Here is a 19,564-nt window from a genome sequence, read left to right on the forward strand (position 1 = left end):
TGGTGGGCACTGCAAGGCACAGCACAACATGGTGGGCACTGCACATTACATGGTGGGCACTGCAAGGCTCATTACATGGTGGGTACTGCAGGCACAGCACGGCATAGTGGGCATTGCACATTATATGGTGGGCACTGCAAGGCTCATTGTCACGGAACGTCCCACACTCCGCTTGAGTGCTTTCGTCAGTATACCGCTTCCTAAGTTCTGGAACACGAGTCTAATGGATCTGGCTATAGGAACCCCCAAGAACTAGACAACACCAGTCTTGGAGTACATCAGGACTAACTCTTTATTTGAGATCTCACACACATTTATACAGCAGGCTGACTCAAAGCTAACCTAATTAACATGAGCTAATTTACTTAAAAATTTAACCAGACCAGATGACAGACTTGTGGGCACCGAGCTTCACACAGTAGTATAAACACAATAGCTGGAACTAATTACAATTAACAATACAAACAACAATCCCCCCCCCTCCTCAGCCTAGTCATCAACAGTTCGTTTCCTAGCCAGTCCTGGAGGCTAATGTGATCAGCTCACTCAATTAACAGGTTGAGTTCAGAATCAACCAAACCAATAATAGTCTCTACATACATCCTGGGAGATATTGTGGACAAATATTACTGTCCCATTTTAAGTAGTCCAAGATATATTTTCTCACTCACCCTGTGCCAAGATAGCACAGGGTGACTTAGACATAAGATGTATATGGGAAGCTGAAACAAGGACATCCCCTACTTTCCAAGGGATTCTGAGTTCCACTGGCCCTCCCGTCACACTCATTACATGGTGGGCACTGCAGGCACAGCACGACATAGTGGGCACTGCATGGCACAGAACATGACAAGGTGGGCACTGAACATTACATGGTGGGCACTGCAAGGCACATTACATGGTGGGCACAGCAGGGCACAGTACAACATGGTGGGCACTGCATGGCACTTTACATGGTGGGCACTGCAAGGCACAGCACAGGAAATGGTGGGCACTGTACATTACATGGGTGGCACTGCATGGCACAGCACATGACATGGTGGGCACTGAATGGAACAGCACATAACATGGTGGGCACTGCATGGCACAGCACATGACATAGTGGGCACTGCACATGACACTGTGGGCACTACATGCCACATCAGATGACACTGTGGGCACTGAACATCACATGGTGGGCACTTCATGGCACAGGCCATGACAGTGGGCACTGCACATGACACGGTGGGCACTGCATGGCACAGCACATGACATGGTGAGCACTGCACATGACATAGTGGGCACTTCATGGCACAGCATATGACATAGTGGGCACTGGACATGACATAGTGGGCACTTCATGGCACTGAACATGACATGGTGGGCACTGCACATAACATAGTGAGCACTTCATGGCACAGCACATGACATAGTGGGCACTTCGTGGCACTGCACATGATATAGTGGGTACTGCACATGAAATGATGGGCACTGCACATGCCATAGTGGGCACTGCATGGCACTGCACATGACATAGTGGACACTTCATGGCACAGCACATGACATAGGGGGCACTGCACGTGACATAGTGGGCACTTCATGGCACTGCACATAATATAGTGAGCACTTCATGGCACTGCACATGATATAGTGGGCACTGCACATGACATAGTGGGGGCACTTCATGGCTTTGCACATGAGATGGTGGGCACTGCACATGACATGGTGGGCACAAGAGACCACATTACATGGGGGGGCAGCAGTCTGTCCCCTAGCACAATCATTACACCCTCCAGGTCAGTTTCTGCACAATCATCCCTACTAAGTTTTCTAACCATATCTCAACAGCATGGGAGATTTCCTTCCTGCCGGGCTCCTGCTGGTTAGGATGACATCAGCGCCCCTCCCCCAGACAGCTGCCTGCAGCTCTTGGACACTGAGGATCTGTGTGAGTGTAACAGATCCTGTGATATTAGGCAGGCATCGCAGAGACAGGACTGGGCTGCAGTGGCTGACACTTGTCTCCTCCATGTGTGCAGTGCACAGAGGGCTCTTCTTCCTTCAAGATGGCACACATAGATATTGATAAGCCACTGGTATGGGCCTATATTGAGGGAGGGGCCTGGAGCTGCAGCTCCAATAGCACTTATGTTAATCTGGCCCTTTAGGGAATCAGCAAAGTCTGGCTGGGATGTGGCCTCTGGAATCAGTAAAAGTCTGGATAGGCGGTGGCCAGTGAACCAGCAAAATCCAGCTGAGCAGCAGATCATCACAGGCAAGCTGGGCAGCTGGCAGCAGATCACAATCAGGCTTGGTGGAAGACAGCGAATCTCCAGAGGCAGGTTTGGAAGCGGACAGTAGATCATCAGAGGCAATCTTGGCAGCAGACTGAACCCCATCAACAGAAAAGAAGCAGGCCTGACAGAAGACAGCAGATCACCTGAGGCAGGCTTGACAGTGGAAAGTGGATCACCAAAGGTAGGCTTGGCAACAGACAGTGGATCACCAGAGGCAGGATTGGCAGTGGACAGCAGATTACCAGAGGCAGGCTTGGCAGTGGAGAGTGGATCACCAAAGGTAGGCTTGGCAACTGACAGCAGATCACTAGAGGCAGGCTTGGAAGCAGACTGAACTCCATCAGCAGGCGTTGAGGCAGACTGGACCCCATCAGCAGGCATGGGAGGGGGGGCAATCAGCAGGCAGCATGAAATCAAGAACTGCCTGAGTAAAGGTTGTGACAGCAGTGGATGGGGGGGGCATGGAGGAAAGAGTAGCAGAAGCAGAGGAAAATATCAGACAGGTTGTCATGGATAACAAAACTGTAGGGGGGTCCATTAATGGCTTAAATGCATGGGGAAGTGCAGTTAATGGAAAAAATGCACTGGCATACAGGAGGTAAGAAACACTTTGTAGCAGTTGTGGTTGCTAAGGGTAACAAAAGAAGGGATTCTTGGTGTTTAGAGGCAGATCTGAATTGTGTGATTCAACTGAAACTGGGGATAATATCTCTGACCAGGCTTGGAGTAGGGGCTGAATAAAGTTCAGTTTGCATTTGCCTTGCTTAAAGGGTAACTCCACTTTCGTGGGGAAAAAAATAGCAACTAAAGAAAAAATAATATAGCGTATACAATTTCTGCACAAGTCTTATTGTAATTGAATATTATTAAAAAGTACCTTTCCTTTTCTATCTGCAGCCGCTGTAATCTTTTGTATATGCAGTGCAATATGGCTACCTGGAGTCGTTCTGTACACTTATGCCGCGTACACACGATCGCACATTCCGACAACAAAATCCATGTTTTTTTTCCGACAGAAGTTGGCTCAAACTTGTCTTGCATACACACGGTCACGCAAATCTTGTCGGAAATTCCAAATGTCAAGAATGCGGTGACGTATGTACGACGAGCCGAGAAAAATGAAATTCAATAGCCAGTGCGGCTCTTCTGCTTGATTCCGAGCATGCGTGGAATTTTGTGCGTCGGAATTGTGTACACACGATCGGAATTTCCGACAACAGATTTTGTTGTCGGAAAATGTGAGATCCAGATCTCAAATTTTGTTTGTCGGAAATTCCGACGGAAAATGTCCGATGGAGCCTACACATGGTCAGAATTTCTGACAACAAGCTCCCATCGAACATTTCCCCTCGGAAAATCCGACCGTGTGTATGTGGCATTAGTGTGTACTGAGCACACCCCAGAAACATAATTTCCTGCTTGTGTGATTGGCTCCCCAATTTTCCCAGAAGTCTGCCTAAGTCCGATTTCAGATTTCAATATCATTTTTGGTGAGATACTTTCAATAGGAAAATGTCTAAAGGGATGCAGGCCCAGCAGATTTCCTCACTACTGCTGTGCAGGTGTACAGCTGATAGATAATTATGAAACCACTCCCATTAGACCTTCTCAGCAAGGAGGAACATACAGGTATATAATTTCTTCAGAATAACAAAAGGTAGGAATCTGCAACAAAGGTTGTTATAATCCTTGCAATGTACATAGATCACCCAAAGGGGAATTTTTTTTCTGAACAAAAGTGGAGTTACGCTTTAACTAAAGAGTGCACAACAGTAATGCAGTCTAACAGAACTTGCTGTAAATAAGCTGACTAGTGCTCAAAGAAGTAAGCTGTGTCATCTTCCAGCAACCATAACAGAGACTCAACTTGAGGCAGGGATGTGCAGTCAGGGGAGGCAGGTGAGGTAGGGCCTCACCTGCCATGAACATTAAAAAAAAAATCAAGCTTTGAGGGCTGTAGCTCGGCGACCTGGGGTCACAGGGAGGCTACAAATGGTATGTAGCCTAAGTCCAACCCCACCACTGGTAAAAATTTGGGGCTCCTACGACCTATGGTTCCAGAGATAAGGGGCTCCTTGCACAGCCTGTCAGAAGCTAAATACAGAGCGGCCACTTTAAATACAAGCTGACACCCTCTGTTTGCAGCAGATTGAGAGGATGAGCTCACAGTGCCTCTCACTTCTTGTCAGAGGCACTGAGCTCAATGAACAGCTTTGAGTCTTGGCCCAATGGTAAAGTATCATTGATCCCAGCTGTCCAATAAAAATGCTGCAATGGAGGCATGCCTATCACTGCTGTGTCATTGTGTCATAGAAGGGGCATGTATCTAAAAGACAAATGCTCCTTTCCAGCCCAGCCCTCTTAATTAGAAGGAAAAGACATATGTTTATGTGTATAATATTTACCCACAATCCCATGTTTTTCTCACACAGTTAAGAGGGAGAAACTGATTCTGTTGGAAAGGTACTGTTATAGTCAAGCTAAATCATATATTTATATGCTATATGTTATAACATAATTATTTATTATTTATCTATTTACTGTGAAATTACTGGTTGGAAGTTATAACTTCAAACTTCAGTTACAACTGAATGTGCAGTGATCGTTCATACCTACTTGCCGTACCTGTCAGCATAGACTGGAGAAACACAATCAGCCTGGCAGTATATAAAGCTGGGTTGCAGTGAAAATTCTGATATCAGGTGTGAAGGTTTACTTTGATTTAACCCTTTATATCTGTGGATTTGTTTGCTTGGTTACTCTTGGGGTAATGCTGCCCTGCAGGCTGAAAAAAATAAAAATAAAATGTACAAATTGCCATACTAATACATCCGATATTAATGTGGCAATATCCCCACTGAGTGCCCCCCCCCCCCCCACCAGGACACATTGATCAGTGCTGGCAGCCCTTGACTGCCAGCGCTGATCAGATGCCAATCAGATGCTGGTTTTCCAGCATGCCCATTCAACCAAAGATGGTCGTGAGATTGGCTTCTGGGCCAAAGCCGGCTGGTTCCTGCCGAACCATTTTTGGAAGATTTTCGGCCCGTGTGTACCCAGTTTTAAGCTGGCCATACATTAAGCAATTTTCTTTCCTTCAACCATGAGTGGAAGGAAAGAAAATTCCTCAATTTCCCCATCAACAAAGTTAGAAAACATATGATTTTTGACAATTTCATATATAAATTAAATTGTCGCTATATATCACTTCATTGTTTGTTACATTATTTCTGTTCTAAATTCTGATGCAATGTGGTTAAATAGTATGTTATGTTCTTTTATGCTGTTCTTTTCTTGTCCTGTAAAATATCAATAAAATTGATTGAAAATGAAAAATAACAGATTTACTGGCTTGATCACCAGGTAAAAATAAAAGGGAAAAAAGAAAAAAATTAATGCAGCCATCACATCAAAGAATTAGTAAGCTGCAATGTAATCATTTTTTGGTTTAAGTACTTTAAGTAAAAATGAATTCAGATTTACAGCTTCCCTATTCTTCAGCCATTTGGAGAAAAATTCTTAGACTCTGTCAAAATATACCTTTCTCCGGGGGTGGGGTCCTGTGGACTCCAGTAGACTGGTTTTTAACTACTATATTTTCGCTGTGGTTCTGCCAGAGACAAGCATGAGTTAAATGCTCAGGTAGAGTCAAGCAATTAGTACCTCTGCCTCACACTGTGCTAGAGCTGCATGATTAATTGTTAAAAAATCAAGATCTTGATTCAATCCCCCTCACGATCTTAGTCCAGCATTTCCATGATTTATGTAACAATGTAGAGCTGTTCTCTGCTCAGAGCTATAAAGATTGAGGGGCTAAGTGGGCTAAGCGGGTACCTAATCCCAAGATTATAGAAGATTTTGATAGATCGGTTTGATCAGACTTTACCGGTACCAGTAAAGTCCAATCAAGCTATTCTATCAAAATTCTCTGCTCAGAGATGTAAAAAAAAAGCCAATAATTATCACAATATTGCTCAGTGCTGAGAGATAAAAAAGAAACATAATTTGGTTCTTTTAGATTAAAGGAATGAACTTCAGTCTGCAAATGAGGTCAGTTTAACCACTTAAAGACTAAGCCTTTTTCTGACACTTGTTGCTTACAAGTTAAAATCAGTATTTTTTGCTAGAAAATTACTTAGAACCCCCAAACCTTATATATTTTTAGCAGAGATCCTAGAGAATAAAATGGTGGTCATTGCAATATTTTATGTCACACTGTATTTGCGTAGCGGTCTTTCAAACGCAATTTTTGGGGAAAAAAATACACTTCAATGAACTAAAAAACAAAACATTAAATTTAGCCCAATTGTTTTGTAAATTGTGAAAGAAGATGTTATGCCGAGAATCGTGAGAGACTTGTGATCTTTATTTTAAGCAAAAAAGTTGTGATTCTCATTTTATCCAGAATCATGCAGCTCTACACTGTGCTGTGATAAATATGTGGAAATTATTATTTGCAGGGTTGGGTCTAGGCTAAGACCCCTTTCACACTGAGGCATTTTTCAGGAGCTTTTGGGCTAAAAATAGCACCTGTAAAGCGCCTGAAAAACACCTCCCCTGCAGTCTCAGAGTTAAAGCCCGAGTGCTTTCACAGTGAGGCGATGCGCTGGCAGGACATTAAGGCTGCTTACACACTGGAGCGGGCGTTAACGGTAAAACGCCACTAGTTTTAGTGGTGCATTACCGTCATTTTAGAGGCGCTATTCGGCCGCTAGCGGAGCGATTTTAACCCTCGCTAGTGGCCGATGAAGGGGTTAAATGCCCCATGTAGTGTAGCTGCTGAAGCACTTTGCAGGCGCTTCAGCAGTGGTGCCTATTCATTTCAATGGGCAGGAGTGGTGGAGGAGCGGTGTCCTTCACTGCTCCAAAGATGCTGCTTGCAGGACTTTTTTTAATGTCCTGCCAGAGCATTGTCTCAGTGTGAAAGCATTAAGGCTTTCACACTGAGACTGCAGGGGAGGTGTTTTTCAGGTGCTTTACAGGCGCTATTTTTAGCCCAAAAGCACCTGAAAAATGCCCCAGTTTGGAGCGGTGAAGGAGTGGTGTATACAGTGAATGAATGGGCACCGCTTCTGAAGCGCCTGCAAAGCGGTTCGGCAGAGGCGCTACACGAGGCATTTAACCCCTTCATCGGCCGAGTTGGTTACTGCTAGCGGCCGAATAGCGCCACTAAAATGACGGTAAAGTGCCGCTAATTTTACCGTCAACGCCCGTCCGCTCTAGTGTGAAAGCAGCCTAAATGTGGTAACTACTTGGGTAAATCTGACTTAAAACTTGGTGTAAGTGTAAGTGAGACTGTGAAAGACCCGATATGAACCTTGCTAATACATAACCTAGAATTTCTGTATTTTCAAATCCAAGGACATTTATGCAAATGCAGATGCATTATATATTCAATGTAAAACTTCAAGTGACAATAAACAAAAATCAATCTGTTCTGTGTTGTCTTTTTCTCCTCCACATCTATTAAACCAAAAGAATATGTTAAGAGCTTCTCATTAGTAGCTAATTCAAACAGCAATTGTTGTAAGTGTTGAAGCTAAAACATCCTTATGTATGCAAAAGCTTAAAAAAGCAATATTGAGACAATCTGTTAGTGATCCTGCTTTTCATTTTAGCAACTCAAACATTCTTTGAAAGTAGAAAACAAAGAGAAATAGATGCAGAATCTTCAGATTCCAGCGTTTTATAACCTAATGATGAAATGATAATTTGGGGACCAATTATAATTCAGTTCTTTTTCAACTGTGTATTTTTAGCTCATTATTTTAATGCATATAAATGACTTTGCAAAACAGTGCTCTATGTGTTTTTCTGAAACATCTGGGATAAAGATTCCTATTTTCACATCTTATGATAAAATAGGAAGGCTAAATGAATATTAAAATACTTAATGAGAAAAAGCTAATAATAAACTTTACATTATCTTATAATGTAACAGAGAAAATGAGGTGTCAATATTCAAGTTAAATACTGTGTAATATAGGGCTACTTATTTAGACAGGTGATATGTAACCCCTCGATCATTTTCTGGAGGGTTACTCACAGTTCATTTTCATTGGGGTTAGAAAGAAAACTGTATTCATATAGTATATCCAAAGCCTAATGGAATTTGCCATTGATATCTAGAGCCATATCTTAAGGGGGCTTTAAACCCTTGTTCACCTTGAAAAACCCTCTGTAGTACAGCAGCCCCCCCCCCCCCAGAGCCCTCCTTTTACTTACCTGAACCCGATCGTTCCAGAGACAGGGACGAGCACAGTAGCTCCAGCTGCTGTCTTAGGTCCTCATTGGCTGGATTGATAGCAGCAGGAGCATTGGCTCACACTGCTGTCAATCAAAGGCAGTGACACGGGAGCCAGAGGGCAAGGCCAAGTCCGGATGCTTGTGTCAATGGATGCAGCAGCAGGACTCGGGAGCGTGCCAAGGGGTGCCCCCTTGGAAAGCGGGTCTTTGAGGGGGCACTGGATGTGGGGAGGAGCCAGGAGCGCCATGGGGGGACCCCAGAAGAGGATCAGGGCTACTCTGTGCAAAACCCTTTGTCTTATTAATATCAAATAGCCAGAACAGTAATTGTGCTCCTACAGATACTGCATCTGCTTATGTATATCATGTGATGATTTCTGTTTGGAACCATTTTCCAGGTTTAGTCATGTGTTTATAAGAATATGGTGTTACATTAAAGTTGGCCTCTTATGAGCTAGTTATGAGATCTCTAATGGTGGGATATGAATGGTGCTTACTCCATGCTTTACACTTGTTTTTATCTGGAGCGTAAAGTGGTTACAGTATAAAGGAAAAATGTTTTATTACCTTAATGCATTCTCTTGATTAAGGTAAAACATTTGTTTTCAAAAGCTTTTTCCACCAGACGCCATTAACTGAGCCTGATCTTGATCCATTTCTGTGCCAATCTTTAGCAGCTCTTCTACCCTCTCTCTCTCATCACTCTTACTGCTGTCTGTCAAATCCTGCGAGGAGAGAGCAGGGGCAGGAATGAGCCATGCTGTGGGTATCTATAGATGCACACAGCCCGGGTCAGGATCAAGCCTGCCGGAGTGCCCCCATAGCATGTGGCTTGCTATGGGGGCATCTGAAGAAGAGTATGAGACAAAATTACCAGCAGGGGACCCCAGAAGAGGAGGTTACAGACAACTTTAAAAATAATTGCACAGAGCAGGTAAGTATAACATTTAATTTTCATAAAAAAAAAATTGCTTTACAACTTCTTCAATCAGTAGAGGATTTCTCCTTATAAAACACTTGAGAAAAAAGTAATTCACTGAAATGTTGTGGACCATGAAAAACTGTGGTTTGAATTATTATTACTATTGTTATTATAATTATTTTATATTATTACTATTGTTATTATAATTATTTTATTGTCATTTTATTTGTTTTGTCGTCAAAATTGCTTATTATTTTTTAAATATAACAAAGCTTGACAAATTGAGTACATAGTGGTACAATATTCAAATAGCAATAAAGCTAAACATCTTGATTTATTAACAGGATGAGCACATAACAATGTAAAAACGGAACGTGTAGAACAATGAATAAACCAATAAAGTATTACATCGAAATCATTAGAAAATTCCTACAGAAGGAAAACAGTAGGCTACTGACTATTGGTTCATTTTGCAAGAGCAGTAATTAGGAGATCAATCTAGAAGGTATATATTAAAAACAGAAGAGTGTAATTATTTTTTTGGTCAAAAAGCTGTCTGACAGATGCTAAATAACAGAGATGAACAAATGTTTAGAAATCTCATTTGCTGTTTTATTTTGCCTCATGTAATCTTGAGATGTGGTTTTTGACTTCACAGATTTTCCTTTTAAGCTCTAATGTGTTATTCCTTTACCTTTCTTAACAACTACCGCTTATGCACACATTGAAAGATATCGACCAAATACACTAAGCAGTTGTTACCAAAACATAGTAAAACAAAAATGGTAAATTATAGATGGTCTGCTTTTATGCTGCCAACCCATAAGTTTATCCAGTCAGGTAAGGAATTGCAAGTTGTGAAACAGGCAGATTTCTTTTAGTTATGGGCTTCAGTAATACCTTCACCTCACAGATTTTAATAGACTATTCATGATGGTTTTTTACCCCCTTAAACTGAAAGAACTGCCTTGGTAATGGGTACACAGGTTGGTAAATGCATACATTTCCTCGCAGCCCTCTTGTTAATAATAATGACCTTTCATGTATCACTCTTAAGAGAATTCATTGGACATTTTAATTGATGCCAAGTGGTGCAGCACATAGCCCACCAGAGAGTGGCCATCCTTCACTGCCTCAGGACATATACACTTCCCTGTGGCAAGAATGAACAAAACTCCTATATCCACTTCAGGAAGAGATAGGGGATTTGCATTATGTACCTCTAAGCTCTGACAGTGACTTTGTGCAAATTAGATATTCTACATGGTCAATAATACTGACAAACACAGCAAGCTGGTATCTGCTGAAAAATTTGTATATAATATCATTCAATATTAGATCAAAGTTAAACAATTTTATGTGAATACTAATTCTAAGTATAGATCTGCAACACACTCTGCATTTAAATTATATTCATTTTCATTAGTTGACAATGACCTTGCTGTGGGCGAAGGTTATTGTAGCTGTACTTTCCTTTTCATGTAATGGAAGTCTTAAAAAGTCTGAACATCATAAATCTGCTTGCTTTTTTTGCAAAGGAAAGCTTTAAGGAAAAAATAATACAAACATCTTTTTATTCATTCAGTGTTACTTCAAGAAGAAGAAAATAATCTAAACGTAGCATATATTATTTGTGTGGTTTGTCTTTATGTTATCAGCACTACAAGTTTTTAGCATATTCTGAGCTCACTAGGTGCATTTGTTTAACTTATTTGAGCTTGAGGTGAACTCAGTGGCGGTGCGCCCATTAAGCATGCATAGCATTAATCTATCCATGGCTGCTGTAGCCACCCCCTATTCAGGCATCCGGCCCCTTTTTGGATGACGGGCGCCTGAATTACAGCGGCGGGGGGTGTTTTTGGAGCACCTGATTAGAGCCGTAGGCTCGATTAGGCTTCAAAAAAGGTGAACTGCGAGTGCAAAGCTTTGCGCTCGCAGCTCACCGATGTGTGTTAGCAAAGTAAATTAATATTCGCTTTTCTAACACTGAACCGCCTCTCAGCCAATCAGGAGACGCAAGTCTAATACCCGTCACATGATTGGCTGAAGGCAGAGGTGCTCCAATTGGACGTCTAGCAGAAGGAAGAAGAGACCCACGCAGGGGAGGACAGAGAACGATGGAGGATGCAGGAGCCGTCGCCTGACCCCCTGCCTGACCCACCACCAGGATGTGCTAAGTGTGTGCCAGTCAGACAGTGAGCGGGATGTCACAGTGGCTGTATATGATGCATGGGGCACTCATTACAAGGAGAATCTTCTTCTTCATGAGCTGGGCTGTGTTCAGTGGTGTAGCAATAACTCACAGTGGAGCTGCTGGTTTAAAGCGGGCTGTTACCGTCACCTTCGTTACCTCAATTTCACCAGAACCGGGTCTAGGGTCCCGTTGACCTTAATACCAGACAATGTAGGCACTGGACACTTGAGTATGTTTTCCAAGGTTTTAATAAAGAGTAACTGAAGGAAGTAGCAGGAAAGAGGTAGAAGAAGAGTTGCAGGGAAGTTCAAATACCTTTTCTTAGTGTAGTATCAGGAATTGGAATCTTGTAGATGAATGTACTCTCCTTTTAGAGTTGAATCCTTGCCTGCCCGGATAGGTTTCTCTCACTAACCTAGCAGCCGATACGCAGCACGAACAAAAGTCTCTGCCACAGACTTGAATGTAATAGAAACCCGTACGATCCTCTGCCACAGGATGTAATGGTTTATGATGAATAGCAAACACAGCACTAGAACCTTTAAGCCGACCCAGCAGTACTATGCGATAAGTTAACTTTAGGATGCGTCCTCCAACTGAGTCACCAGGCCCCTCTCCAGACCAGCACTCTGCATGATCCTTCCATGACGGGTCCTCCCCTGGGATCTTCCCAGTTGTCCAGCTTCTTCCTGTAGGACAGACAGCACAGGACCATTCCTTCGCCGCTGTGGTAGGCCCCAGACAAGCTTCTGGGCCCACCCACACTCTGCAGCGACGTGGTCCTCCCGGTCGGAGGACCACGAGGTAGTACTCCTAACACATACCTGTCGGCCAGGAGGGCCAGCAGGTGGAACTAAAAACCCTAAAACATGGCGTCTGTCCCATAAATACCCTCTCCCAGAATGCAACTCAGAGGACCACCTCCACCGAGTTATCTCCGGGACAGAGGAGCACTTATACACTTTAACGTGTTGCCTTTCCAACACCGACCCATGGCGACGACACCCAAAGGCACAGTGTGAAACTACATACAACACAGCCAAACTGGAACAGAGACTAAATCCAACTATGTATGAACAGGTAACCCACTAAATTTACCTATAAGCGGTAGATAGAAAAATCCACCAGCGCTACAGTGGGCATTCTTGGAGGACAGGCTGGCACAGTGGGCTACAGGCATTGGGTTGACATGAGGTACTGATTATCTGGGCTTTAGCAGTGCCAGCATGGATTATACACTGGAATGGACTGTGAGGGAGAAGGAGAGTGACTGACCTACAGTATCTACCAAGTGCAGACAGTTCCAATTTTAAGCTGAATGTTTGTTAAACGGATTCTAGCGAAATATATACATTTTAATTTTTTGCATCTTCAATTTTGAACAAAGCTTCTGTTTTTTAAAGTCAGGACTGCCTTATTAATAAAATGAGTGTCACAGTGGCTGTATATGATGGGCACAGAAACTGCATGTGATGGGCACAAGCTGCATAAGATGGGCACTATGAAAACTTGCTGTTCTGTTAGAATCCACAGACAGCTTCAATTCACCAATAAGACTCAGAACAAAATCAATTGTAGTTTATTCACAAGGTTTGGCTGGTTACTAGGGTGTTTTTCTGATCATTTCTTAAAGGTGAAAGACCACCAGGGAACAATAGGGAACATTATGCCTACTAACTCTATAGAAGAAGCTCTTACATTACATGAAAGTGAAAATGAATAAAAAGAGAGCATGGGAAAGCAGAGAGTGGCAACTAAGGGCTGCCCTAACTACTCATTGCTCACAGGAGTCGTGAAACAAATGAAATGTACTGAGGCACAAAATAAAGCAATAAAACGATATCCCATGTGCTGCTTGTGACAGTACATGGGACATGATGGTGATACTATATTGCATGCTTTAAGTACTAATCCAAAAGGTTCCAGAGGAGAAATCCTGTTTTTTTTAGTTTATAATTAAAATAAGTAAGGAACTATAGAAATGCTCTGTGGCATATTCACTAACAGTTACTCTACCTTAACTTTTTGATGGACGTTTGCAAATTGTCATAAAAAAGGACCCATCTTGCTCACATGGCATAGCCAGCTAAAAAAGCAAGAAGAGAAAGGCAGTTATGTGGAAGAAGAGAAGCAAATGCAGAGAGAGCAGGGGGAAAATGCAGCATAGAAACTGGTACATTTTTTTGCCAAATTAAGTGTAGAATGTATTTGCAGTTAAAGCGGAGTTCCAGCCTGGGGGGAGTAAAAATTAAAAGTCAGCAGCCACAAATACTGTAGCCGCTGAATTTTAATATAAGGACACTTACTTGTCCAGGGAGCCCACGATGTCGGAACCCGAAGCTGACCCGTCCATTAGCTCCACGTACAGGCTCCGGCATCTAAGGGAAACATGAAGTGAAGCCTTGTGGCTTTACAGCCTGTTTCCTACTTTGCATGTGTGAGTCACGCTGCACTTTCTGAATGGGCCCGTTGTGTATATCCCAGAAGGCAGCGGGGGGATGGAGGAGGGGCCGCAAATGACTTGAATTGTTTAATCCCTGATAGGTATTATTTTAATATATTCTATATCCCCTTTTTTATGAATTTTTTAATTAATTTTAATAAGTTTTTATGATTATGATTTTTATTTCATTATCTTATAATATGAATTTGATTGTATAATGTTTTTTGTTGTCTTTGGCTATGTTGTTATAGGATGTGTGGATGTACAGGATGACAGCGGGTGGTAATGTCTATTTTTTGTAAATGGATTTATATTTGTGCTGCCTTCTATGAAATGGCCAGTAAGGGACAGTATTTTTACTGCCTTCGGTCTCTTTGGCAATGTAAGATTGCTATTTCCTGTCTGTGGATATGCTGCATGACAGTGGTATCTCTGGTTCCATTTGGGGGAGTGACTATCGCCTCTGCCTCCCTTTGCGTCATGTTTCAATGATGATCAGTATGCTTATAAGAGGACGGGTGATGCTGGTTGGCTCCACCCCGCTGACAAAGTTCTTTTTTTTTTTTAAATTGTTTATTTATTAAATATATTTAAGTATACAGAAACAGAGTATACATTCACATAGAAAAGTCATTGATAGCAGTATAGTCTTAATGAGACAAAAGTTTTGTAGCTTATTATACAGCAAGAAGAAATAACATAAAGTGTCAAATGATTCTCAGACATTACATACACATCATGGTAAAGAATAAGAGGGTCAGTTAGTGAAACAAAGCAATGTTATGGTTATTGGCACTGTTTTACTCACACAATAGAGGAATCTGTCATTACACCTCATTAACTCTGGACTACCTGGGGATTCTCTATGTTGTATTCAGAGGAGTCCCAGTGTCCCCATATAGCATCAAATCTGGAAAGGGAGTCATCAATTATGGCTGTGATACGTTCCATCCTGCGAATATCTGTGATGGCTGACAAAAATTGTGCAAAAGTAGGGGGGGGGGTACTGGCTAACCAACATTGGGGTATAACCCGTTTATCCACTAGTAAAATGAAGGCCATCAGTTTCCTGAGGGTTTTTGGCGTCTTTGGGAGGGGCAGGCCTAGTAAGAGATGTATAGGTTGGTGGGGTACAGTGATTTTTAGGATCTTTTCCAGAAGGGTATGAATCTGTGACCAGTATGGCACTATCAAAGGACATTCCCAAAATATATGGAAATGAGTGCCTAGAGATTAACTACATCTCCAGCACTGCCCAGATGTAGTCAGTTTCTGTCTTAATAGAAATTCCGGGGTCCTGTACCAGAACATCAGTATTTCATAGGTTGTTTCTTTCTGAGTCACACGTCTAGATATCTTAGATGCACTTTCCCAAATATTCTTCCATTCACTTAATAGGATAGGTCTATTTAAGATGTGGGACCATTTCCGCATATATGTGTGAGTCTGCTCTGTGATAGGAGAGGCAGCATGTAAGATTTTATAAATAGTGGATATTAGATGAGAGTCATGAGGACCTCTGGAGCACACCATTTCAAATTCAGTAGGTATAGATAGGGTCAATTGTGGTATTTTAGTGGAAAAGAAATGTTTGATTTGTAGAAAGGAGTAAAAAAGTTTTTTCTGGATTTTATATTTAGATTGTAGGTCAGGAAAAGTGAGGAGTTTACGTGCCACTGGGTTAACCAGGTGACGTAGTTGGAAAATACCGGCTTTTGTCCATGGCAACATGGCATCATAAGAAAGGCTATCAGGGATCTCTGGATTAAAGATAACATTTGTTAAAGGAGAACATGGGGATGAAAGCGTATATTTACTAGAGCAACCTTTCCATATTGACAGTGTAAATAGCATCGGGTTTAGGCTGATTTTACGTAACTGAGAGATGAATTTATCTGAGGATGGCCATAGCATGTAGCATGGGTGTGCGGGTACTGTAATGCCCATTTCTATCTCAGACCATCTATTAGGGGTGTATCTAGATGTCCAGGAGGTTATTGCTCTGAGATGTGAAGTGTAGTAATACTTAATTATGTCGGGTGCTCCCAAACCTTCACCAGCTCTGGATGCAAAAAGTACCGAGCTAGCTATCCTATGGGATTTATGATTCCATATAAAGTTTAGGAAATTTCGTTGGATTAGCTTTAATTGGGACATTGGAATCTTAACTGGAAGGGTCTCAAAGAGATAGAGGAGCTTAGGAAGCACCGACATTTTGAGGACATTTATCCTTCCGAGAAGGGATAAGGGAAGTGTTGTCCATGTCTTTAATAATTTGTTAATTTCTATAAACATAGGAGGAAAATTGGCCTGAAAAAAAGTGGAATATGAGGAAGTCAGGTGGACACCAAGATATTTTAAGGAATGGGGGGAACCATCGATACTTGAAATTTTCAAGTCGAGAGCATATCTGTTGAAAGGTTAATAGGAAGGGCTTCCATTTTGGTCAGATTTATTTTAAAACCTGAAATATTACCAAGTTGATGTAGGATTGCATGGAGAGAAGGGAGTGATATATGGGGATGGGTCAATGTTAGTAGGATATCATCAGCGAATAAGGACAACTTGTATTCCCAATGTCTCAGCGCCACTCCCCCTATGTCTGGGTGAGAGCAAATAGCTTCGGCCAGAGGTTTCAGACTTAGAATGAAAAGTAAAGGGGACAGGGGGCATCCCTGTCGGGTACCGTTACTTAGGGAGAATAGCGGAGAGACATGGGAAGACGGCTGTACCTGGGAAGTGGGCGTGGAGTAAAGCGCTTTCAAAGCGTGTATAAAGGGGCTTGAAAATCCATATCTAGCCAAAATGGCGAACATAAAAGACCAGTTCTGGGCATCTAAACTAAGGACTACCGCAGGTTTCTTAGTTTTAGTCAGTAGGTCAATAAGATCGATAGTTCTTCTAGTGTTATCTCCTGCGTGTCTAGTGGGAACAAAACCAACCTGGTCCTTATGTATGAGTGAGGGGAGAAGTAGGGATAGTCTGTTAGCTAATATTTTAGTGAAAATTTACAATCAGAGTTCAGGAGGGCAATGGGGCGATAATTGTCTGGTAGTGATAAGTCCTTATCCGATTTCGGATAACTGTAATAAAGGCGTGCAGAAATTGGGAATGCAGGACAATCCCTGACATCAGAGAGGTAAACAGGCTTATCATATGGGGCATTAGAACTGATAGGAAGCTTTTAAAGTATGAGTAAGGAAGTCCATTGGGCCCAGGAGACCTGTGGGTCGGAAGCTGGTTAATAACCGCAGTAACCTCTGCAGCAGATATGGGTGCATTGAGTCCTGAGCGCTTCTCAGGGGAGAGTGTAGGGAGATTTAGAGATTTAACGAAGGCATCACATTTTTCTTGATTGAATTCGGAATTTTGGTCTGTAGCCAAGCAGTTATAGAGTTTTTGGTAATAATCACCAAAGACCTTGGACGTGTGTTGGGGGCAATAGGTGGGTTTACCATTGGGTTGTAGTATTAAATCAGGGATTGAGGCTGCAGGCCTAGGCTTTAATTTATTTACTAGCATTCTATGGGGCTTATTAGCAAATTCGTAAAATTTTTGCTTGGACCAAAGCAAGGATTTAGCAAATGTATTCAGATCTAGAGATTTGATGCGGTTAAGTAATGATACCACAGATCTAAGGTGCTCCACCGTAGGAAGGCTGACAAGGGACTCCTCTGCTTTAGATAAATCATGTAAAAGTGATGATCTTTGGAGAGCTTGGTCTCGCTTGAGACGGGAGCTTGAGGAGATGCATTCTCCCCTGAAGAAGACCTTATGAGCCTCCCACAGAGTAGATGCCCCGGAAACTGAACCCTCGTTGAGTTAAAAAAATTCTGCCAGTTTTTTCTGAAGATGGATATAAATATCAGGTATTTTAAGAAGGGTTTCATTAAGACGCCAATGACATGTCCTAGATGTAGGTTTGGTTAGAAGGTCAAGTACTATGGGGGCATGGTCCGGCCATGTAATTGAATTTATTTCTGAGTGAACTACATATGATAGTAAGGGCGCTGAGACAAAGAAGTGGTCTAATCTTGTATATAACTTGTGGGGGGGGGGGCGAATAAAATGTCAATTGTTTGGCTGTAGGATGTTTCACCCTCCAAGTATCAAAGAGGTTGTGAGCTCTGATAAGTTTTCTAAAAGATGTAGCCAATTTTTGAACCTGGGGAGGTGGGGTGTGTGCAAAAAGAGCAAATCTGTCTTTAGTCGGGGACATGCACAAATTGAAATCACCCCCGATGACAATGAATGGTTGAGAAAAAGATTGCAGTTTTTCAAAAAATATCTCAAGAAATCCAATCTCTCTTGTGTTGGGTGCATACACATTTGCAAAGGGTAAATGAGACATTTTCGTGATCACAGCTCAGGAGAACAAAGCGGCCTTGAGGGTCTAAATATGTTGATTCGACACGTATAGTAGAATTACGTTTCAGTAATATGGCCACTCCAGCCTTTCCAGAAGGATCAGATGCTATATAAGCGGTAGGGAAATGTTTGGAGGCAAATTTAAAAGAGCCCTCCGCCTTGAAGTGTGTCTCCTGAACCATGATCACTTCTGCTTTAGATGTCCTAAACTCTTTCAACGCCAGCCAACGTTTGCTGATGGAACCTAGACCTTTAACATTGCATGACAATATACTTACAGCCATAGCTCAAGTATGTGAGTAAAGCGTATATTACATTTAAAGGGTAGTAAAGAAACGTGTACCATGATGTATAAAACATAGCAACAAAAATATCATTAACCATTGCCGACCGCCTCACACAGATATACTGCGGCAGAAGGGCACGGGCAGGCAAAATCACGTACCTGGTACGTGATTGCCTTCCCGCGGGCGGGGGGTCCAATTGGACCCCCCTGGTGCCCGAGGTGGTCGGCTTTGGTCTGGGGGCGTTCAGAGATGAGGGGGAGGCCATCCATTCGTGCCCCCCCTCGCGATCGCTCCCAGCCAATGAGATAATTCCCCTGCCTCTGTATAGTACACAGAGGCAGAGGAAATGATGTCATCTCTCCTCGGCTCGGCATTTTCCGTTCCGGCGCCAAGGAGAGAAGACTGCAATGTGAGTGTAAAACACACACACATACAGTAGAACATGCCAGGCACACAATACACCCCTGATTACCCCCCGATCACCCCCCGATCACCCCCTAATCATCCCTCCCCCCCCTGTCACACTGACACCAAGCAGTTTTTTTTGTTTTTTGTTTGTTTTTTCTGATTACTGCATGGTGTCAGTTTGTGACAGTTAATGTGGTAGGGCAGTTAGTGTTAACCCCTTTAGGTCTAGGGTACCCCCCTAACCCCCCCAATAAAGTTTTAACCCCTAGATCACCCCCCGTCGCCAGTGTCACTAAGCGATCATTTTTCTGATCGCTGTATTAGTGTCACTGGTGACGCTAGTTAGGGAGGTAAATATTTAGGTTCGCTGTCAGCGACCCCCATATACTACCTAATAAAGGTTTTAACCCCTTGATTGCC

Source organism: Aquarana catesbeiana, linkage group LG05 (genome assembly GCF_042186555.1).
Source record: "Aquarana catesbeiana isolate 2022-GZ linkage group LG05, ASM4218655v1, whole genome shotgun sequence".
In the NCBI taxonomy this organism is placed as follows: domain Eukaryota; kingdom Metazoa; phylum Chordata; class Amphibia; order Anura; family Ranidae; genus Aquarana; species Aquarana catesbeiana.